We start from the raw sequence: 24,348 nt of genomic DNA on the forward strand, positions 1-24,348 counted from the left end.
AGTCCAGTGAGGGAAAATAGCAATTACGGAGTCACATAAAAAAATATAAACTTTCAGTGGTGATAAATATCACGGATGAGATATGCATAGTACTTTACATAGCATATAATAGGGGGGTGGGGATTTGATTTACAACAGTTAGGCAGACTTTCCTAAAGAAATGAGGATGAATAGAAATCAGTGAAAGAAGGAAGAAGAACATTAGAGACAGAGGGAGCATCATCAGCAGAGGTCCCTGGATGGGAGAGAGACTGATATGAACAGTAACTGGAAGATGGTCAGAGTAGCTGGAATGGAGAGAAGGGGGGAACACAGCCTGAGTTGGGGCCAGAGAAGCCGAGAGGGGCTAGATTCTGTAGGGCCTTGTAAACCTGGTTAAGGATTTTGGTCTCTATCTTAAGAATAACAGGATGCCTTTGAAGTGTTTTAATCTGATTGGTGACATGATCAGATTAGTGTTTTGAAAAGATCACTCCAGCTGCAGTGTGGAAAACAGATTGCGGGATAAGAGTGGATGTGGAGAACCAGATTAGTAGCACAGTAGTCTAGGAGAGATGTAAGAGTAGTTCAAACCAGGACTGGATTTGAGATATATTTATGTATTTAATGATGGATTCCATTTGGCAAGAAGGATGAAGATACTAAGGATAATCAGGAGTTTTCTGGTTTGTATCATTAGAATGATGGTTTTGTGTTTTTTGTTTGTTTGTTTTTTGTTTTACTGACCAATGGTTATCCTGGAGGAGACCATGATATGACAGGAGATCATAAGTTTGCTTTGGACGTTCAAAAAGTGAAGTAAAGTAGGCAAGAGGATATGTAGGAGTGTTCTTGCCTAGAGTGTTGGGTTTTTAATTCCTGTTTATCTTGAACTCTTTAGATATTTTGCTTGGAATTTGATAACTGTAGAGACCTATAAAGGAGAGGCTGTAGTGACCAAAGCAATATTTCCCATATGGAAAGATTAAATGACAGTGACTGCTGAATCTGACCCAAGGGCCATCATAAAGATAAATACTGTGTGCCATAGATTGCTTTGGGGGCTGTTAAAATGTGTCTGGCACTATTATGGTTATTAGAGATTGTGAAGATGAATACGACATGGAAACTTTCATCTAGTTTGACAGTTGGACACACAAATAGATGATAACAATGTCATGTGAGTGCTGGACAGAGAGATGCCCACTTTACTAGAGGAGCATATCAGAGAGCAGCTTAACCCAAAATGAGTCAGTTAAAGGATATTTTTTAAAGGTGTTCATACCTAAGCCATCTGAAAGCACAGAACATGGAAGAGGAAGTAAGAAGGAGAGGGGAAAAGGAGAAAGACTTAAGAGGGATCGTAGATTTTTTGGGGAATTATTTTTATTCCCTCCTTTTGGGTGAAATTATCATTTTATTGTCAGACAAAATACAGAAGGTGCATTCTGGAAACAAGAGGGTGACATTTAGCTTTGTTCTTCCTTTTTTGTTTCTCTCTCTTCCCCTTCCTTTCTAAACCTTTCCTCTTTTTTTCTTAATAGATAGTATACTTATATAGTTCAAAACTAAACATTATATAATGGTATACACCTACAATAAAGAGTTTCTTCCACCTTATCTCTTATCCACTCAATTCCTATCCTCACCCCAACCCCCAGAAATCCAATTCACCACGTTTATTAGTTTCTTACACATCCTTCTAGGATTTAAGAAAGTTATAAGCAAATGTAAATATATACATTTAAACTTATTTTTCCTTTTGAGATCATTGTGACTAAAATAAATTTTAGCAGAGGTAATAAAGAGGCAATGCCAGAGGAGTTTTGAGTTGAACAGTTTTATTTTTTTTTATTTATTTTTTTATTTATTTTTTAATTTTATTTTTATTTATTTATGATAGGCACACAGTGAGAGACAGAGAGAGGCAGAGACACAGGCAGAGGGAGAAGCAGGCTCCATGCACCGGGAGCCTGACGTGGGATTCGATCCCGGGTCTCCAGGATCGCGCCCTGGGCCAAAGGCAGGCGCCAAACTGCTGCGCCACCCAGGGATCCCGAGTTGAACAGTTTTAAATCTGAGAGGCAGCACTAAAGAGAATGGGTTGAAGGTTGAAAGACCATTTAGAAGTTTTATCTTAAGTACTGTTGAAGCTTTAGTTAAGCTAGTGGTAATAGAGAATAAGATAAGTAAAAATAAGTAAAGAATACCATCCAACTGGATCTTGATCTGACTTGGATTCAGGAACTAACTGGTTATTTAATACTAAACAGAAGTGTGGAGACTCTAAGGGTTGTGTTTGGATAAGTTGTGTGAATGAATGACACATGGAAAGAAGAATGTAAATCATTGGGGCTTATCCATGAAATGGGAAAGAAGCTAATACAGAAGCCAGGTTATACAGCACAATGGTTAGTAGCTCATACACTAGAGTTTTGTAGACCTGATTTTATTTTTTTATTTTTTAAAAAGATGTTATTTGCCACAGAGAAAGAGCACAAGCAGGTGGAGTGGCAGGGAGAGGGAGAGGGAGAAGCAGGCTCTGTGCTGAGCAAAGAACCCAATGAGGGGCTGGTTCTCAGGACCCTAGGATCATGACCTGAGTTGTAGGCAGATGCACGCAGCTGACTGAGCCACCCAGGCAACCATAGACCTGATTTTAAATCCAGCTCTTCCATTTACTGGCTATGTGATCCTGGGCAAGTCACTTAATCTAAGTTTGAGGGTTTTTTACCTGTACAATGACCATGATGAACACAACTACCTCTTGGGATTGCATGAGGATTAGAGGAGATAATGTATAAGGAAAGCTTTGTATCCAGGCCTCACGGAGAAAGGATGATCATAGATTGGGAGGTCATTTGACCATATGAAGTGAGTGAAGGTAGAAAACAAGAGGGTGGTTAAGTCAAAGTAGAAAAGATCATGAACTAGTTATCTGGTTATTTTGGTAATCTGCCAGTAGTTGACTTGAAAATGCTACGTTGAGTTCTTTGGACCTCAGTCTGTCTGTCTATAGCATAATAATGTTAGACTAAGTGATTGTTGAAGTACTTTTAACTCTGTTCTTTGATACCATAACTAGCTGTCTTTGAATTCTAAAACCATATCATCTATGTTAGAGGTTTCAGAATAAAAACTACTGTTCTTTCAGATGCTATTAATTTCTTGACTTGGATTATGACAACACTCATAGTTTTACCTCTATTATACATTTAAGTTTGTTTTTATGTGGCTGCTTTCTGAAATAATTTTGTTGTTTTGGCCATAAAAGTACACATTTTTCTTCTCTTTTCTTTTTCTTCTTCTTCTTCTTCTTTTTTTTCAATAACCACCTTGTAAAAAGACTATTGTTTGCCTTGGCCCTTTTAATCTGCCCATGAGGAATTCAAGCCGAATGATAGGGAGCTGTGAAAATCCAGTTAGTGTGAGCTGTAATCTTTTTTGCTGGCTTTAAATAGTTAGAGTACCATGCAGACACCCTGCAGATAACTGAATCAAAACATAAAGTGATCACCTAAACATGGATTATGCCTTTGCTGTTACGGAACTACAGTAGAAATCGCTAATAACCATTTACTTCTCAGAAAAATACTTGATCGTGATACCAAATAAAATCAAGGTTAGATATTAAAAGCTCTCTTTCGCAGGTAGGCACCCTGGTGTTTGGGAAAAGCATTGATTTCTGAGAGTTTGCTATCATCCAGTATTTGTGATGTCTTCTATTATAGAATTAGGAAAACATCTTTATAGAAAGAGAATATTTATAATCCTCTAATCTTTCAGTTGTCTTCTACTTCAGATATTGCTCAAGGAAAACAAACTTAATATAATCAGGCTTTTTGAACTATAATAAAACACAAGAACAAAGTATGTTGCCTCTCTTTTTTTCTTATAAAAGAAACTGGTTTCACTAATGCAGTTTATTGAATTTAGGTAGCAAAATATTCTCTAATAACTTTGTCAAGTGGAGGTCTATTATTCTAGGTTTACTGGCTGCCTTTTTTTTTTTAAGTTAAAAGATGGATCTCTCATCCATTAGATTCTGCATTAGAGCGATGAGAAACACTGTGTGCAGTATGCCGATGCTGCCTCCTAATTTTATTAGCTTTCCATTTTCTAATACTGCTGTTGATAATATTCTGGTGAAGTTTATAAAATAAAATAGGCTATTTGTTGAAACCAATATCCTAGTGTTGCTGGCATGATTCATGCTATATTAGGAGTTCATAAGTCATTAGTAATCTTTTATGTTCAGTGTATTATCCTGAGCAGCAAACTTGTACTCCTTTGTTTTGGAAGATTCATAGGGTCTATTCCAGGACAAAGGTTTCATAAAGTGGATGCCTTCTCTATGCTTATCACTTTGCCTTAGGCAATTTATAGAGCTCAACATGCCAGGTTTTCAAAATAGAGGAGCCCACTTTTTATCAAAAATATAGATTCTGAGACTGTGGTTGCCAGTCCACATTCTCAACACTTAGTTTTTCTTTAAACTTTTCATTATAGATACCGTAAGACCTAAAAGAAAGTGAGAGATTGGTGTGACGAACCCGATTTATCCATCTTTTACTTCCAACAATTTGTTTTAGGTATGCTGTGTACAAATAGTTTTGAAAAACTATTATTACTATTATTTTTTAGATTGAGGTATAATTGATGTATCACATTCTATTAGTTTTAGGTGTACAACATAATGATTCGATATTTATGTATCCTGCAAAATGATCACCACACTAAGTCTAGTTGCCTTCCATAGTAAAATAAGCTATTATATTGCCTAAGATATTATTATTATGTTGCTGAATGTCTCCATGAAAGTTCTAAAAGCCATTGCCATTTCAGTGGAGTAATGAGTTTGGGTATGTGGTTAGATTAATAGTATTATTAAGAGGAACATTATAAATTAGATTTTTAAAGAGCAGTTATAATACTCTCATTTGCATACAGTATACTGTGTATGTTGTGTAAAACATTCTGACCAACAGATATTAGTGGGGGAGTATCCAGGCATTTGCTAATAATGATAGCATTACTTCTCACTCATTTAGCTTCCATTTTCTCACTTGTAACTATATTTGTCTCTATCCTTTCCAAGCTGGGTACTCCTATAGTCATGCCAAATGTAAGGCTCAAACTTGTGGCCCCGAGATCAATAGTCGCATACTCTACCATCCTATAGTCACATCTTAAAAAGTTAATAAGTTTGTCATTATCACCAGCTGTACCCACCCCATGAAATCTTGTTAGCATATATTCCTTTCTCTGTCTACCACCATCTTTTTTATTTATCTGCACTGATACCTGAATGAAGTGATATTTCCACTGATATGGCCCAAGCCAGTTCCGTTTTCCACCAGCTTAGTGTCTTAGTGGGACTTCTTTCTTTCTTTCACTTTTGCTCTCCCTCCAAACTATTATCTACACAGCAACCAGAGAGATCTCTTAAAAATATTAGTCATCCTCCTTCACCTCTCTGCTTAAAATGCTACAGTGACTTCTTACTGTATTTCTTACCTTGAAATCAAGGTTTGGCAAGCTCATGTACTCCAGCTTATCTCCTACCACTCATTATGCTCTAGCTGCACTTTTTTTCCATCTTCCAGATCTTTGCCGTCACTGTGCCTCTGTCTGGAATGCTTTCTCTAGGATCTTTGTGTATGGCTTCTCATTCTCATTATTTAGGTCCTTGGTTCAAGTATAAACTTTTTAAAGAGGCTTTTCCTCAACACCCAATGTAAATTAACCATCCCCCACTTGATTACTCTATGCCAGATTTATATACTTCTGAGTATGTATCACAGTGTGTAACCCATCTTAGTAGTACTCCCACCAGAATGTCACTTTCAGAGGGGCAGGATCCTTGTACCCGGCTCTGTTCCCAGAGCCTGACACCTAAAAGGTGCTGAAGTAAGAGTTATGCCTAAGTGAGTTAACTGATTGTTACTTCAGTTTAAGCTCAGGTTTTTTCAGTGGGTTATCTATAACTTTAATTATTTTAAATGAATTTTTAATTAAAATTATTAGTATAGGTGTATGCTTCATAATAATTATTTTTTAAATTTAGAATACATTAAATGAAAACTCTCCTTCACTCTGCTCCATACTGCCATGTCATCTTGCTCTTCAGAATTAGCCATTGTTTACATTTGCATGCATGATTTGGGGTTTGTGTACTTTCATTTATTCATGACAATAATATACAAGGTATTACACGAATGAAATTATGCTATATAGACTTGTGCAAATTTGTTTTTATTGTTATGGCAACTTGAGTACTAAGACCTAATATTTTCAGTTGTAAAATTATAAAATTTCTTGCTTTAAGGAGTAGATATTAAATACATATTCTAAAATTAAAACCTTTCTTATTTCTTCTGTATAAAAGTAGTTGAACTGTAAAGTTTTAGAAGGAAATTGCCAAGCCTACTGTGGCAATGCAGATGAGATATAAGGCAGATCATCAGAATTGGAGTTTTCCTCAGTTTACATTAGAACAACTGTAATTGATTTTAAAATTTGAAAGTTGTTTTCAAATTTCCCTTACATCAAAAACACTACCAATTGCAGTATGTTAAGTGGTAACTACTAAATCATAAATGATCTGGCCTATCTCATAAACCTTTAACTGGAACTTTAAGTATAATATTTCTATAAATAAGCTGTGAAAGCCTATGTATGGTCTATACAATATGACAGGTGGTCAGACAATTTGAGAGAAGAATATCAAAACTAACAGTTTTTAAAACTGAAAAATAAGACATGTTTTCTATTTTTTTTTTTAAGATTTATGTATTTATTCATGAGAGACACAGACTGAGAGGGAGAGAGGCAGACACACAGGCAGAGGGAGAAGCAGGCTCCATGCAGGGAGCCCGATGGGGGACCCGATCCCGGATCCCAGGATCATGACCTGAACTGAAGGCAGGCGCCCAACCGCTGAGCCACCCAGGTGCCCCAACATGTTTTCTATCTTTTTTTTTTTATTTTTTTTATTTTATGGTAGTCACAGAGAGAGAGAGAGAGAGAGAGAGAGAGACATAGGCAGAGGGAGAAGCAGGCTCCATGCACCGGGAGCCCGACGTGGGATTCGATCCCGGGTCTCCAGGATCGTGCTCTGGGCCAAAGGCAGGCACCAAACCGCTGCGCCACCCAGGGATCCCACATGTTTTCTATCTTAAAGAGAATTTAAGAAGTATCTTCTCTGAGTTATTAGTAAATGTTTTCAAAGATTGTGATAATAGGAATAAAAAAACTTTTTTTTTTAAACCAGGTAATTCGCCTGTGATATATTTTCTTCCTTTTCCTTGACCTAGAGGAAAAAGATCAAGATTTCCCCAACATTTGTATTTGAATCTCTTTCAGATTATGTTTTTATAAACTATCAATCTTGATACTTTTTTCCACCTCTTTACTTTTTCCCTTTACAAAACCCATCTTTTGTTTCTCTTGATAATGATGCTGGGCTCCCAATGCCTCAGTACTAAAAGAAATGTTATTGACTGTCATGTTAGATATATGGCAACAGAGACCTAGTCCAGCCTGTTTTCTTTACAGATGAGAAAACTGAGGCTACCAGAGGTTAAATGATGTATTTTTCCAAGGTAGCTATCAAAGTGAGATTTTGTAAGTTAATAGATATATAGTTGGATAAATAACTTTTCTCTTATTGAAGTACATGTTTTGTACTTACACATTTTGTATCTCTCCACTGTGACTAACTCCAATATATATTTAAAAATGTGTTAATAAATATGGGCATTTTTCTGGGATTTTAAGATTCAGTGAACCTGCTGCCTCTTGATAACTCATTAAAGTCCATTCCTCTACCTGTGACTGGCTATTCCAGTTACTGCTGTCCAGAATTAAAGAGTTTGCTGTTCTTGTTAAAAAGAAAGACTTGCATCCCTTTGGGCTTAGACACAATTAGAAGGTATAGGACAGATGAAAGATAAGTATCACAGATACATTAGTGACTTCTTGGGGTTTTCTCACAGATATAACCAAAAAGAATTGTGGGAGAAAGAAAATCTTATACTTAACAGGAAAAAAAATTTAGGGAGATTGAAGTGTGAATACATTCTAATGGTCCTTAAAAATATTTTTTATAGGGATCCCTGGGTGGCGCAGTGGTTTGGCGCCTGCCTTCGCCCCAGGGCGCGATCCTGAAGACCCGGGATCGAGTCCCACGTCGGGCTCCCGGTGCATGGAGCCTGCTTCTCCCTCTGCCTGTGTCGCTGCCTCTTTCTCTCTCTCTCTGTGACTATCATAAATAAATAAATTAAAAAATATATTTTTTATATAAACTAAAATTAAACACTAAAAATAACACCCGGAGAGAATGTTAATTACCTCTAGAATAAGGACTGCTTGATATTCTTTTATCAGTTAGGGACCAGTCAGGAAGGTAAAACCACACTAGTTATCTTAATAGAATTTTTTATAGAGAGTTGGTTAAATAGGTATGGGAGGTTGATGCAAAAGGGGGAACACTGAGATAGCAGATATAGTATTAGAAGAATCCAGTACTGCCCCTGGGGAAACAAAGAAAAGAGGTTGGGTGCTCTCTTCAGCAGCACATATACTAAAATTGGAACAGTACAGAGAAGGTTATAGCATGGACCCTGCACAAGGATGACATGCAGATTCATGACACATTCCATTTTTTTTTTCCAGGATCTTTAGGAGGGGGAGAAAGAGGTTGGAATTATTAGGATTCAGGATCTCAGAGAAAGGCAGAGCATTGACCCAGACCTGCAAAGAGCGAGTGTTACTTTACTAGTATTACTTTACTAGTATTGGTACTTCAGGGGCTGGTGGGATGGATTCCAAAGAGCTAAGAGCTGAACTTTTGGAAGGGGATGCTGCTTGGCTGCTGCTGGTGGCTGGCCTCTGAGGGAGTGTGATGGGTCTGGTTCTGGGAGAAGAAAACAAGGACAATAGAAATCGGAACCAGTTCTACTAAGGAGTTCTTTCTCTAGAGTAAAGGGTTGTTACCAGGGCAGCCCTGATAGGAGCACCAAGTAAAACAGGGAAACCCTCCTCACTTTCTGGAACAATTCAACTTCCTTCCAACACCTTTGCCTAGCAGAACCTAACAGGGAGCTAGCTGGCAAAGGAAAAATGCCATTTACAGAGTTCTATAATAGATACACAGCAGAGGCAACTGCTTAATAGCTAGCATAACCGTTCATTGCCATTTTCATCCGTTTATACTAAAAACTTTCCATTTCTCTTCACTGAAGTGCTAATAGTTGTTTATATCCATTGGTTCCTACTGTTGTTCAAGAGATAACAAATAACTTGAATGTCTGAGATTATCAGTGAGCTCTTTCTCAATCTGTGTGCCCTAAGCCTGGTGTTATGTAAGGTTATGTATGCTTTTGCCTACATTGGTAACATCATCATGTAACATGTGGTTCAGTGTCCTCTTTCTATAGTTCTGAGTCTTGAGTTAACTTTCCTCTGCACATTTTCACTGCAATAACCTTTTTTTTGCTCTTTTACTTTCCTTCGCTTTTCTGTACCCACCTGGAGTTTCCTCCTGGACTGGCTCATAACAGGATTGATTTGTACCTTGTGCATACTGGAACCAAAAATGATGGGTTAAAATGTGTATACTAGTAATTAAGAGCCTTTTAGCATTTTGTGTAAGGGAACTTAAGATTGAAGGATATTTTCTATATACCATTGTTTTTCACGTTTTTTTTTTTTTCATTATTGTGCCCCTAAGGAGAAAAATAAATTTTAAATCAACTTAATCAATTTTCACTTAATTTAATGAGTGAGAGATTAACAAAATTAAATACTAAGAAATAAGATTCCTGAGTTGAGTTGAGCTCTGGAAAGCCACAAACCATTTTAATATCTAAAAATTTGTCTGCTCTTCCCCCTCCAGTTGAGAATTCAGAATATATCTATATAATATACATGCTGTATATTAAGAGATTGGGTTCTAGTACAAACTCAGTTCCTAAATACAAACTCATTTACCAAATAAGGGTCTCCTTGTCTTCCTTTCCTCCTCCTGTCCCTAAAGTAGATCAGTGGCTTTCAGACTTTTCTTATCCCTCCTTTAATCCCTGGCTTCCTCTTTCCTTTCTGTTCTTTCCTTTTTTCTCCTTTACTTGCTCCATTTTTCCCCCTTGGCTGGGGTGAGTGGATGGATTGAGATCCTTTTACTCTCTTGCCGCACATGCAAAGATAGTTTGGAAACCATTTAGTCTATGATCATATCATATAATTCAATAAATTGAAAGGCAACTTGGAAAGCATTGGAGAGAAATATGGGCTAGGTTTCTGGACCCGGGTTCAGAAACTTTTTTCCATAAAGATCCAGATAGTAAATATTTTTTGGCTTCGTGGGCTTATAGTGTCTGTCAAAACTACTCAGCTCTGTGGTTGTAATGTGAAAAGCAGCCACAGACAATAAATAAATGAATAGGCATGTCTTCGTTGCAGTAAATTCTACTTACAAAAGCAGGTAGTGGGGCCAAGTTAACGTAAGGACTATAGGTTGTTGTCTCCTGGCCTAACATGCCAAAGCCTTCTGAATAGAATAGTGTCCTTCCAGATGAGGTGCAACACTTTTGGTTACACCCTCCATAATTTATATAGTTTTTAGCATATGTCTATAATTTCCTAGTTTATTGAAAAATTTAACAGATGTACTACTGTATGAATCTATTATGTTGCCATTTTTAAGAGTAGCATACTTTGCATTGTATAGATACATACTAACCTATTTAATAATTCTGTGTCTTCGGACATGTAAGCTGTTTTCATTTATTATTGAAATAATGGATATTCTTGTACATAAATATGGTACATATACATATATGTATAGATACATGTTCATATATATGTACATACATGCAGAAATATTTTGTATATAAATATCTTTGTGTGTATTTTTTATATTTCTGTAGAGTAATTTCTTAGAAGAGAACTTGAAGGGTCAAAGAATATTGGTTTTTATGAGGTTAACACACATTGTCATTTTGTGCCTTGAGAAGGTAGTATGAATTCCCCTTTCTTCTCTCACCCCTAGCAGTGAATAAGTGTCTTTTAATATACCAAAAAATATTATTACCCTAGCCGAAAATTTATTGACTAAATCAATAAAGTAATTAGAAGTGCAGTTAGTATAATATGGTACTTATTTCCATGAACAATGGAAAATTTACTTTGTTATTTCTGAATACAATACCCTTTCTATAGGGAATTTAATGATGCTCTTTCTTAACTATTACTAAAAGGGATGGATACTGACAGATCTGATGAAAGGATGGCTGAGCACCCAGGAAGTAAGTCTTCTGGTGCTTCAGTGAAGCCATTTCAGACCTACTTATTGTTGTGTTATAACAAAGCACAGACAGATGTTCATACATTTGTTCATCAGCTATCCCAAGAAGCTAATTCCATTCTCAGAGCTCTATTTATATGAAGTTCAAGTAAACCATTAGGAACTGTATACTTTGTATCTGGATGGCTTTAGCTTCTTATATTCTGAAGTTAATGGGTAGGGGTGATCCTCTCTTTTTAGATCATATGCCATGACTTTTCCCTCATAGTATCTCAATTCTGATATCACTATTGATAAAATTCCTGGAAAAAAATTATTGAGTTAACATCATCTCAGGAATGGGATGCCTAAAACACCAGGTTATAGGATTTGTCAAATTAACATCAGATGAAAACGTTTTAATACTGAAAATAGTAAAACCTGGGCTTTTAAAATTATTTTTGTGTTTTCCAAATAGTTTTATAAGTTCCAGATTTCTAAATAGAGTAAATAGGGACACCTGGGTGGCTCAGTGGTTGGGCACCTGCCTTTGGCTCAGGTCGTGATTCTGGGATGTTCTGCCTGTGTGTCTCTGCCTCTCTCGCAACCTGTGTCTTTCATGAATGAATAAATAAATCTTTAAAAAAATAAATATAGTAAATAATGCTTTAGGACTATGTGATATATGTATATATTTTTAAAGGGTAGCTTTTCTTTGCTTACTAAATGTGAAGTTTTTGTGTTTTTTTGTTTTTGTTTTCTGCTGCTGTCAGGTTTGAAGGAGGTAAGTTCCTGGCTGGAACTGAAAGTACTGAAGAGGAATTAATATGCCAAATTAAGATTTTTTTTGCAGCTCTTTATTTGACATAATTTCAAACTTACAAATACGTTCCAAGAAAAGAACTCTCATGTACACTTTATCCAGATTCACCAGTTGTTTACATTTTTACTTCATTTGCTTTATCAAATTCTCTCTCAACGTGCTTTTTTCCTGAATCATTTGATAGTAGGTGGCAAGCATCAGTCCCTTTATGCCTAAATATTTTTGTATGTATTCCATAAGAATTTTTGTTTTTTACATCGCCACAGTACGGTAATAATCAATATCAAGAAATTTAACATTGTTAGAGTATCTGATCCACAGTTCATAGTCCTGGTTACATCATGTAACTTCCTATTTGCATGTCAACTACCCATGCCCTCCATCAAAGACCCCGTCCAGCCCAGAGTCATGTACTACACTGGGTTGTCACGACAGTGTCCTTAGTTTCCTTTAACGTAGAATAGTTTCTCTGCTTTTCTTTGTCTTTCATGATCTTGACATTTTTAAAGCTGTATAGGCCACTTGTTTGATAGAATGTCCTTCAATTTGGGTTTTCTAATGTCTCCTACTAATTAGATTCAGGAATATCACAGAGGTAATGTTGTGTCCTTCTCAGCACTGTGTCAGGACTCCCAGGATGGTGGTGTGTTCCATTATTGGTGATAGTAACTTGATCTGGCATCATGAAGAGAACTGTTACAGTGGTCGGATTTCCAAGGCACACATTCTTTGCCTGGATAAATTATTTGTTATATTTTCTCTCTCTGTATTACCTGTTCCACATTTGGGGAACAAAACAAAATAAAATTGGCTTTTTGTTTAGTATTGGTGAAAAAATTAAATTAAAAAAATAATAGATTTGTATCATTCTACTTATGTCAGTTTCAGGGGGGTTCATTTAAACTTGGATTTGTTTGAGATTCCTTATAGTTTGTTTATAGACTGTATTGGTAGATGATACTGTATTTTGTAACTTACCTAAGGAGTTGTTATGATGTGGAATTTTAATCTTTTTAGTTTCATGTTTTAATGCTTTCTTCCTTTTCTCATGTAGTGCTGAGCCCTGTTTGTATTCATGTTTGTATATTATCCCCATTGTTTCTAGCCCCGTACCAAATCACATCTAGAATATGCCATTATTTATACACTCTTCTTACATAAATTTTAACTTATAAATGAAACAAATACAAAAGCATGATCTTCCATAAATACGTGGTTTTAAGAATTTTATTTTAAGGTGAGAAAGACTGTCACAGGTCCTTTACTATGCTTTCAGAGAATCCGTTTCTGAAAGATTAAAATGTATCCTTTTCAAGTCCTTGACATAAGAGAATTCCAACCTCCATTAGCAATCTATTCAAGTACTTAACACATTCTAGAAATGCTTTTCTATAGTTGACTTCAATCTGTTATCCTGTTCCTTGTTTATTTGTAATAAAGACGAAGAATAATTAGTTATTCTTATCTAGAAATGGCTTTGAAAATATTAAATCTCACATCCTGAGTAAATTACTTGCTTTCAAAGATACCATTTTCTAGTTTTCTAATCAGATGTGTGTACCTAACCTGTGGCCATCATGCCACTCTTTAGTTAGAAATCTAGAATTGGATAAGGACCATAGACCTTTTATTTATTGTCCTCAACTTTAATGTTATTAAATTTACAGTATGCTGCATGGTTTTTAATCCAAACAAAAAACCAATAATGCATTATTTCTTTTGAGTAGGAATATTATTGAGATATGCTGACAGTATTGGAGTTTTGTATAAAGTTGAGCTGCAGAAGAAAGTTTGAAAATCAATAGTTTTATATGTCATAATTTAGTTTTTCACTTTACATTTCTCAAATTATTCAAGGGTCTAGTTCTTTATTGTACTTTTAATAAAGAGTTGCTAGTAACTTCAAGCACATAAAAAGTTCCAAGTGAAAGAACAAAGAAAACTAAAAAATAGTAAAATAACACACGGAAAGATGGATTAAAATAAGACCAGAAGAGTGAAGTTGTTTTTTTACTTATTCACTAAAATGTCATTTGTCGTTACTTTCCCTTTTAATATTTTTGAGTTTTAGCACTGATGGTTTAACTCTATATAAATAGAGAGGTAATTGAAAACAAATGTCTGTATGTTTTTGTTTACTATACTTTGGCTTTATGTAATTTTACCAGCATATGTTTACTAAATTCTTAAAATATTTTAGTCTAAAATCTATAGTAGATATGTATGACTTATGTTTATTTTTGGAAGCTATAATATTTTATACATATATATGTATATATACATATATACATATATATATATAAAGATCAGAAGTGGATTAGAGAAACAAAATCATGACAAATTCAAATTTTAACACTCAGTTTAAATAAATGAAGGTTAATAAATTTAATCATATCTAGTAAAGTATTCCTGTATCTTTTGACAGTTGATTTCATTTTTTTTCTTATCAAGTCGATTTTACATAAATGAATAAATATATGGGATATTATAAGAAGAGCATGTTGGTTAAAATCAGATGTTTAAAATGAAATTATTGACTACAAATGTGTAAAAAAATAAATATATACACATAGCATGCATACATATATATATAGAGAGAGAGAGAGAGAGAAGCTTTAGGTTTCTCTATCTAACAATGGTGCTCTAGAGACACATTTAGAAGTGAATTATGACTTGGATTTCAAGGCCTGCCCAATATCCTGAGTTGGTATTCAACTTTAAGAATGAAGTCATGTTTCAGCTTATGTCCGGAGAACAAGGCACACAGTTTTAGATAATCTTTTACTGCTCAGCCTGGTTGGCAATCACTAAATTAAACTGTCATGATGCAGTTTGGTTAAATGATCCACTGATAACCAAGTAATCACAGCACTCTATCTCCATGAAAATCTGGGTTCACTAACTCATGGTTATGTACAGAAATAATGTTTATATGACAATTTTTTTGCTACCAGTGGATATATTTAAAATGTTTAGTTGTTCTTGGACTGACATTTGATGAATTTTGGGTCTGGTACCTCAGTTGGCTGCTTTAAAGGCAACAATGTTGGTTAACTGAATGAATTATATCAAACAATTCAATATAAAAGATTGTGGCTTTCCCATTCTTTTTCTTTTAGCACAGTGATTATGACCTTAAAAAAAAAGACGCCTACTGACTCTTGCAAGTGGAAAGGAAAAGATATGAAATCCTTTTCAACATTTCCTTATCTTACTACTTCCGCTGTGATTTTATCATCATCAGAGTAGATGCAGATATTCCCCCTCCAAATTTTTTCTTATCAGTGGGCCCAGCTTCCTATATTGTCCTCAAGTTAGCTTAAACTTACAAGAAACTGTCAGTTTGGTGTCTTTGCAACTACTCTTTATTATTTTCTTGTGACCACAGTTCTCTTATTAATAATGGGTTTGAAGTGATGACCGAAATTTCAGAAACTGTTACAAGAGTTAAGAAAAACATTTGGAATCTACAGAGTTAGTGAAATAACTCTTGATCATCTAAATTTATAATACAAGAACTCATGTAGTAGCATGGTGAAAAGTTTCCTGTTTTATATTTAAGAGTATTTTAATTGAATCTTCATGCATTTAAGTTTCTGCAAACCATTAATTTTGGCATTCTTTTCATGATAAATGCTATGTGTTTAGAAAAATCAATATTAAAATTTAGCTTCAAAGAATTCATGAAGAGAAACATAATGAAATCTTGATATATTATATACAAAAGACAAATCCCTGATCATTTCTTTTTATGCAAATGAATTTGATTTAGACATAATTCCCCAACATCACCATGAATTTCCATCTGTGTAACCCTGATGTTCTTAAGCAGTCTGCAGTTACCTCATGCTCTGGGCTATATTCACTGGGCATGTATGGAAACTGTGACTATCTTAACACTTTAGATGATGATATGAATAACAATTGTTTGTTGATTTTATTCTCTATCTCCCTGGATAACCTGCTGTCTGCAAAGGCTGAATAAGTGGCAGATAGCTTTTGTCATCCCTTATCCAAGCTGTACACTTGTAAGGAAGAGCAGGGATAATCGCCTCAATCTAATTAGGGGTTAAAAGAGGCCATGACTGTGATGTGGCAGTGAGACACCTTACTGTAGCAATCCTGTTTGCATTAGAAAAATAAGGTTGTCATATTGATTATTCAAATTGGCTTATATTGGCCAAGGCTCAATGGCTTGTATTGCAGCTGAAGCAGTTGAAGATCCCAGCTATTCACCGAAGACCTATGCTATAGCATATATTGTATTGTGGCTTGTTTGCTAATTTGGGGTTTTGAGAATGAAGACAGAGTTTAATCAGGCGATTTAAAGGTTAAACTGACCATCAGAAACTGAAATTTAGCGTCCACCTTGTGATAGCAATGATTATGTAAATTCTGAATAAGTGAAGATCTAGTGACATTTCAGGTCTCTAACTGAAGGTATTATATATAAATATAAAAGCATTATTTAGAGCTGTTTTAGTCTGTTGATGATGCATATTTTGGAAAAATATGAAGCGTATTTAGTCAAAAGGATGCAGCTTGTGTTTTCCTGTTTCCATTTTTACTTCTTGTCAACCTGTTCTCTTTTGCTTCACTTGAGGATTCTGGACTTCGGGTATGTTATTAGGACAGAAATTGTGGAAAATAGAGATAAACTTGAAAATTTCTTGTACAAATCTTTAATCACTGTTTCTCAAATGTCCTAGTTAACATAAGTCCTGCTAAGTTGCTACACACAGATGGCCTATATTTTGATATACATATCAAATATCTGTAGACATTGGATACTTTTTAATGAAAGCTCCATTAGAGAACCAATTTTTAAAATGAAGAGTTAGTATAATAGTTCCCTGTAGTAGTAGTCAGTTGATTTGCTTTCTGCTTTTTCTTATCGTAAGGATTCATGGGAATTATATTCAACATATTTCAACCAGAGTTGAAAAGTTACTTTGTTGTTGTTGTATGCTCAAATTGTAGCAAGTTTGTTCATCAGTATGAATCTCTTCAAATTGGCTCCTATGTCCTTCACACATAACCCTGTTAGTTTTAAAATTTTTTATATTTGTTTCAGTCTCAGACTGAAATTTTTTGTTTTAGAGCCAGGAATTAACCATAAACCCAAATAACCTTGGCTCCTTTTAGTCAAGAATAATATTTAGAAATCAAAATATGATCCTTCAAGGATAGCATTTCTTTAGGTCAGTGAACAGAACTAGAGAATAAATATACTGTTTCCTTGAATCTAAGATGTCATCAATTGTAATTTTATGTACTACTAAGAAAAAAAACACTGCCATTAATTTTAAGATATCGTCTAATGCAAATGTATCCTCATTACAAATATATTAAAATAATATTCAAAATGGACATCTTAAAATCAATAAAATATGGTACACTAAATCATGAATTCATACTATTTTAAATTGAAATTATCACAGAATTTTAACTTAAGGTTTAGTTTATACATATATCTTTTTCTTTTTCAGTGAATGTTCCTAATAACATTAGCAAAATTATTTGCTTTATTTTTTTTTTAAGATTTTATTTATTTATTCCTGAGAGACAGGCAGAGACATAGATGGGGGGGGGTGGTTGAAGGAAGCAGGCTCCCTGGGGTGGGGGAGGACTGTTGATGCGAGACTCATCCCAGGAGCAGGCCTTGAGCCACCCAGGTGTCCCACTTACTGGTTATTTGTACATTTTCCCTTGTAAAGTATTTATTCAAGTATTTTATCTGTTTTTTTAAAAAAGATTGTTTTTGTTACTGTTGTTGAAATTTCTTATATATTTTGTGTTCAGTTCCTTTATTAGACATGTGTTGTGAATATTTCCTCCTAATCTATGGATTGTTAATTTCTTAACATTTTTATATAAATCGTAGTTTTGTAATTTAAAATCTTGTATATATTTTATTCTTTTATGTTTACTGCTTGGACTTTTCTTCTTACATGTAAAAGAATCAGTTTGTCAAGTTCTACAAAAACACTTGTTAGTACTTCAGTTGGAATTGCATTGAATCTGTAGATCTGGTGAGAACTCATATCCACAAGATATTATATTTTACCATCCATGGACATAGTATACCTCTTTATTCACTTAGTATTTTTAAAATATCTCAACAAAAAACTTTTTTCTTCTATAAAGGTCTTGCAAGTATTGTAGAATTTATGTCTGTCTACTTTGTATGTTTATTGTATTAATTGCCAGTATCTTTGTCCTGTTTGGGATTTGAATGGGAATTCTGCTAATATTTATAGAATAAGAGAATGAGGATGTAATGAGAATAATTTTCTTTTTGGTTTTTGGTAGATATCATTTCCTATTTGACAAGATTTCCTTCTATTCCTTATTGGATAAGCTTTTTTAGAAATCATTTATATAATTTTTATCAAAATCTTTTGTACATTAATTGAAATCATTTTACAGTTTTCCTCTTTTAATCTAGGAATGTGTGACTAATAACTGATTTTCTATTATTAATCTGTCCTTGCAATCCTGAGATTAACTCAACTTATTGTATATTATCTCTTTGTATATATTGCTGGATTCATTTGGTTTGTTTATTAATATTTTTTATCTTTGTTCCTGGGTGAGATTTGCATGTAATTGTTCTTTCCTTCTCCAAGTTTAGTATCAAGGTTATACTAGCATTGTCAATGTAATGGAGAACTCTAGTATGGGATATTGATAGTGGGGCAAGTTATGTATGTGTAGGAGCAGGAGACATATGGGAAATCTTTGTGCCTTCCCTCAATTTTGCTATGACCCTAAACCTGCTCTGAAATTAAAGTCTATTAAAAAACGTGATGGTGAATGGTTCATCAGTTTCTATTCTTAGTATGATTCATAGGATTGAAATTATATATTCCTTGAATACTTGGTAGAACTAGCCTATAATACAATTTAGTATTATCATTGTGAGGGGTTTTAAACCATTCAGATTTTATCTTTTTTTTTCTTCATTTTTCTCTATTTAATCTTAAATCAGTTTCTGTAAGATTTTTTTCCTAGAAATTTGTCTGACAAATTCATTTTACCTGAGTTTACAAATTTATTGACATGATACTCTCTTACTGACTTTTAATTTCCATTGCATTGGTAAGTAACTTTATTTCCTCTGCTTTTGAAAATATTGTTTATTGTCTCCCATTCACTTCTCATTTCCTCTTTACTGTCTTTATGAAAAAGGAACAAAAAGATAAATGTTCATGTCTTCTTTGAAGATGATATTTTTATTTAAGTAGTGTTACTGTCATCAGTGATGAGGAGTGAGAAATGAATAAGGAATAATTTCTTTCTTTTTACACCTTCCTGAGTATTCTACTTGATGGTGAGAGTTTTAAGTAAAAAGTAAAAATGCTAAGGGGATTAATTCTTTAAGGACAAGACCTCTTTGATTGTATGTTCCCAGCTAGTTGTTACTGATTTTGTTTCTTGGTCAGTATCATTGTATAGAAAGTGCCAAATGTGATTAATAAAAGTTTATTAGGCTTAAGTTTATCACACTTGGTGCATTTGGGCCTTTTGTGAAATACGTGATGGAATATATAGGATCATAGTGGTTGGTGAGAAAAAAATAGGGATACTCTTAACAGTGTACAAGACCACCCATTCAACAAAGAAATTTCCCCATAAAAAATGCCAGTAATACTTCATTAAGAAAAATCAAGAAAGTAAGCTACTTTTGCTAACATTGCAGAGCCCAAAATGCTAGAGGACTAATTAAAAACCAACATGATATACACTTATACAATATAGTGAATAATTCTATCACCATAAATGTTTTCACTTCCCCTTATGTAGTCCATCTTCCCCTCTACCTCAGCCTTAGATGACTGCTAATAATTATTCACTATAAAATAGTTTATATTTTCTAAAATTTTATATAAGTAGAATCACAGTATACATTATGTACTCTTTTGTGTTTGGCTTTTTTCACTCAACATTATGGTTTTGTGATTTATCCATGATGTTGCATCTGTTTCAGCAGTTAGCTCCTTTTGAATGAAGAGTAATGTACTTTTGTATAAATAGATCACATTTTGTTTTTACTGTCATCTGTTAACAGATATTTGAGTTGTTTTCTGTTTGGGATGTTACTAAAGCTGTTATGAGCATTCATACAATCTTCTTCAGGTGAACCTGTGTTTTCTTTACTTGGAAAGTGAACAACTGGCTTGTTTGGAAGGTTTAGATTTAACTTGTAAGAACCTGCCAAATGGTTTTCTGAAGGGGTTGTATTATTTTACATTTATATGACTGGTATATGAGATTTGAAGTTTCTCCAGATCCTTACCAACAATTGGTATTGCTATTCTTTTTAATTTTAGACTTTGTAGTGGATTTGTAGATGCATGCTGCTGTGGTTTTAATTTTCCTTTCCCTGATGTCAAATAATGTTGAGTATCTTATCTTTCTTTATTGGCCATTGTGTGTCTACTTTTGTGTTGAGTCTGGTCAAATTTTTTTTTTTTAATTTTTCTTCTGTTTTTAAAGTTTTACTGAAGTATAATTAATGTTTGGTAAACTACACATATTTTAAAGTATCCAACTTGATATTTTTCAATTTATGTATATACCTGCGATACCATCACCACGATCAAGATAGCAAACCTGTCCTTCCTAACCAAAGGCTTAGTCAGGCTCCATTATAATACTTCTTCCCTCTCTCCTTGCTCTTTCCCCACAAGCATCTGTTTAGTATAATTGTAGATGAGTTTATATTTTCCAGAACTTTATATAAATGTAATAATACGGTATGTATTCTTTTTGCCTGATTTCTTTCAGCAAATTATTCAAATACTGCATCTACATTGTTGCATATATTTTTATTTCTGAATAGTATGCCATTGTATGTTTATGAAACAGTTTGTTATCCCAGTTACCTATTAATGGAAATTTATGTTGTTTTCAAGTTTTGACTATTATAAAACAACCTGCTATGAAAATTTGTGTTCAGGATGGACATACTTTTCTTTTTGGCAGTAGAAAGGCTGGATCATATGGTAGGTTTATGCTTAACTTAATTGCCAGACTGTTTCCTATGTGGTTGTACCATTATACCATGTTGCCAGCAGTGTGTTAGCGTACCAGTAGAGTTATTCCTAATCAATACCGCCTTATGTTACTCTTTTATTTTAGACATTCTGATAGATGTGAAGTGGATCATTATGGCTTTAATATACATTTTCCTGATAACTGATGGTGTTGAGGATGTTTTCAATGTTATTTGCCACCTATATGTATTTCTTAGTGAAATATCTGTCTACATCCTTTGATTATTTTTGTGTTGTATTGTTTCCTTATTATTAAGTTTGGAGAGTTTTTATATGTTCTAGATACAGGTACTGTATCAGATGTATGCTATAGCTTTTCCTTCATTCACTAGGAGTGGCTTTTGAAGACAAAAGTCTTTAATCTTTTAAAAAAGTGTGGAGGGGAGAGGCAGAGGGAGAGGGGAGAAAGTCTTAAGCAGACTGTGCTGAGTGCGGAGCCCCAGGTGGGCCTTCATCTCCTGACCCTGACTGAGATCATGACCTGAGCCAAAACCAAGAGTCAGATACTTAACCAACTGTACCACTCAGTCTTCCCCAAAAGTGTTTGATTTTGGTGAAGTATTGTTTATTAATTTATTCTTTCATAGCCATGCCTTTGGTACTGCAAATTATATATATATTATATATTATGTGTATATATATATTATATATATATATTTCTAAAAAAAAAAAAAAACTGTCAGCAAACTAGGACTAGAAGGATGTTTCCTCAACCTGACAAGAGGCATTTACCAAAATCCACCAGCTAACATCACACAAATTGGCATTTGTGTGATGACAGTCGTACTGTTTGTAATGAAGACAGTTTTATTTCTTTCCAATCTGGATGTCATTTATTTCTTTTCTTGCCTGACTGCTCAGACTAGAACCTCCAGAAATCAACATTGAATAGAAGTGGAAAGTTTGGATATCCGTGTCTTTGTTCCTGATATTAGTCAGATAGTAATCTTTTTCACCAATTTGTGTGCTATGTATCTTCTTTAGGAGCATGCATAGATTCTGATATGTTGTGTTTTCGTTTTTATTCAATTCAAATAATTTCTAATTTCACTTTGATTTATTCTATCAGGTTTTTTAAAACGGTGGTATTTTTCAAATACTTTAGGATTTTCTAGATATCTTTTTGTAACTCCTTTCTCATTTACTTTCATTGCCCCAAAGAGCATACTTTATATGATTTGAATCCTTTTAAATTTATTGAGATGTTTGATGTCCCAGAATATGTACTATTTTAATGAATATTTTGAAAGCTGTATATTTTGCTTGTTCTTCTATTGGGCGTTCTGTAAATGTCAATTGGGTCAAGTTGATTCATAGTGTAGTCACCTCTCTTATGTCCTTGCTGATTTTCTACTTGTATTATCATATATTAAGAGAAAAGAATTGAAATTTCCAACCATAAATCTGGATTTATCTGGAAATTTTTGCAATCCTGTCAGTATTTTCAAGCTTTATTCTGGGTTGCAGTTAAGTTCCTTGGAGATAAGTTTGGTCCTCTTAGATCTTGCTATATTATGGTATGGTAGTTCCATCTAGAGTAGTACTCAGTCTAGTGCTAACTATTCTTACAACTGAAGTATGAACTTTATGAATATTCTCACAAGTGCCTTGTGAGTTACGAGTTTTCCCTGTCTGGCTTGTTAGAATGGTGTTCTTTCCCACTTTGTGTGAGCACCAGGTTCTGATCTCTAGTTCTTTGGGATGCTTTGGGATGGTATTTTCTTTTGCCTGTTTTTTTTTTTTTTTTTTAAAGATTTTATTTTTTTAAAGATTTTATTCTTTTGCCTGTTGTACTTTCTTTGCAGGCATGCACTATTTGGTACTTTGCTGACTACACAAAGGGGGGGATCTCAGTTGATTTTCACAGTTCTGTCTCTGCCACTATCTCCTCCCTTGAATTCTATCCTATGAATTCTAGTTGCCTTAGTGTCCATGGAATATCAGCTCTGACTCCAAATCCGGACGTTGCTAGGGTCCACCTAGGTTCTCCCACCCTGTGCTGTCATCTGTAGCGATTAGCCTCCATTTGTTTGTGTCCTATAACTCAGGAGTCACAGTGTCTTAAAGACCATTTTTAAAAAACATTTTGGTTATGTTGTTTTTGTGATTGTTTCAGAGAGAAGCATAGAGTGTATTCCCTTTTATTCTTAGAATCTTTTGCCCATTTTGAATTTTATTCTAAACTATGTTTTTTGATGAGTAAAAGCTATTAATTTTGATAAAGTCTAATTTATTAATTTTTCAATCTTGATGTTTGCTTAAACTTCATCTGCCTCAAGGTCACAAGATTTTCTTCTAGTAATTTTATATAAGGTGAACTTTTACATTTATATCCATGATTTATTTTGACTTTTTTTTTTTTTTTTTTGGCTTCCCATGCAGATAGCCAATTACTCTAGGACCAACTGGCCTACCTACCTTCCTCTCTCCCTTCCTTCCTCTTTTCTTCCTTTCCTCCCTTACTTCCATTTTATTTTATTTTATTTTTAATTTATTTTATTTATTTATTTATTTATTTATCTTTCTTTTCTTTTCTTTTCTTTTCTTTTCTTTTCTTTTCTTTTCTTTTCTTTTTTTTCTTTTCTTTTCTTCCTTCCAGGTTATTATTTAATTCATGTTAGTTAGCATATAATGTATTAGTTTCAGGAGTAGAATTTGGTAATGCATCACTTACACATAATCCAGTGCTCATCACAGGGGCCCTCCTTAATCCCCCTCACCCATTTAGCCCATCCCCCAACCCACTTCTCTAACAACCCTGTTTGTTCTCTGTAGTCAAGCGTCTCTAATGGTTTGCCTCCCTCTCTTTTATCTTACTTCCCCTTCCCTTCCCCTATGTTGATCTGTTTTGTTTCTTAAATCCCACATAGGAGTGAAATCATATGGCATTTGTCTTTCTCCGACTGACCTATTTCCCTTAGCATAATATACTCTATTCCATCCATGTCTTACAAATGGCAAGATTTCATTCTTCTTGATGGCTGAGTAATAATCCATTTTGTATATGTGTATGTGTATTTTTTTTATTCATCAGTTGATGGGCATTTGGGCTCTTTGCATAATTTGGCTATTGTTGATAGTGTTGCTATAAATACTGGGATGCATGTGCCCCTTTGAATCAGTATTTTTGTGTCCTTTGGATAAATACCTAGAAGTGTAATTGCTAGATTGTAGGGTAGTTCTATTTTTAACTTTCTGAGGAA

General features: G+C 34.2%; 1 protein-coding gene and 1 non-coding gene across 2 annotated transcripts in view; both read left to right on the top strand.

Annotated features, from left to right (window-relative positions):
• The window catches only part of RSRC1 (arginine and serine rich coiled-coil 1), a 402,099-nt gene that overhangs the window by 130,621 nt on the left and 247,130 nt on the right, over nucleotides 1-24,348 (top strand). The gene's annotated exons all lie outside the window — the stretch shown is intronic.
• Nucleotides 8,540-8,648, top strand: LOC112925427 (U6 spliceosomal RNA). The gene has a single exon (XR_003236120.1). It is a non-coding gene; the product is annotated as a U6 spliceosomal RNA (small nuclear RNA).

Source organism: Vulpes vulpes, chromosome 11, assembly GCF_048418805.1.
Source record: "Vulpes vulpes isolate BD-2025 chromosome 11, VulVul3, whole genome shotgun sequence".
NCBI lineage: Eukaryota > Metazoa > Chordata > Mammalia > Carnivora > Canidae > Vulpes > Vulpes vulpes.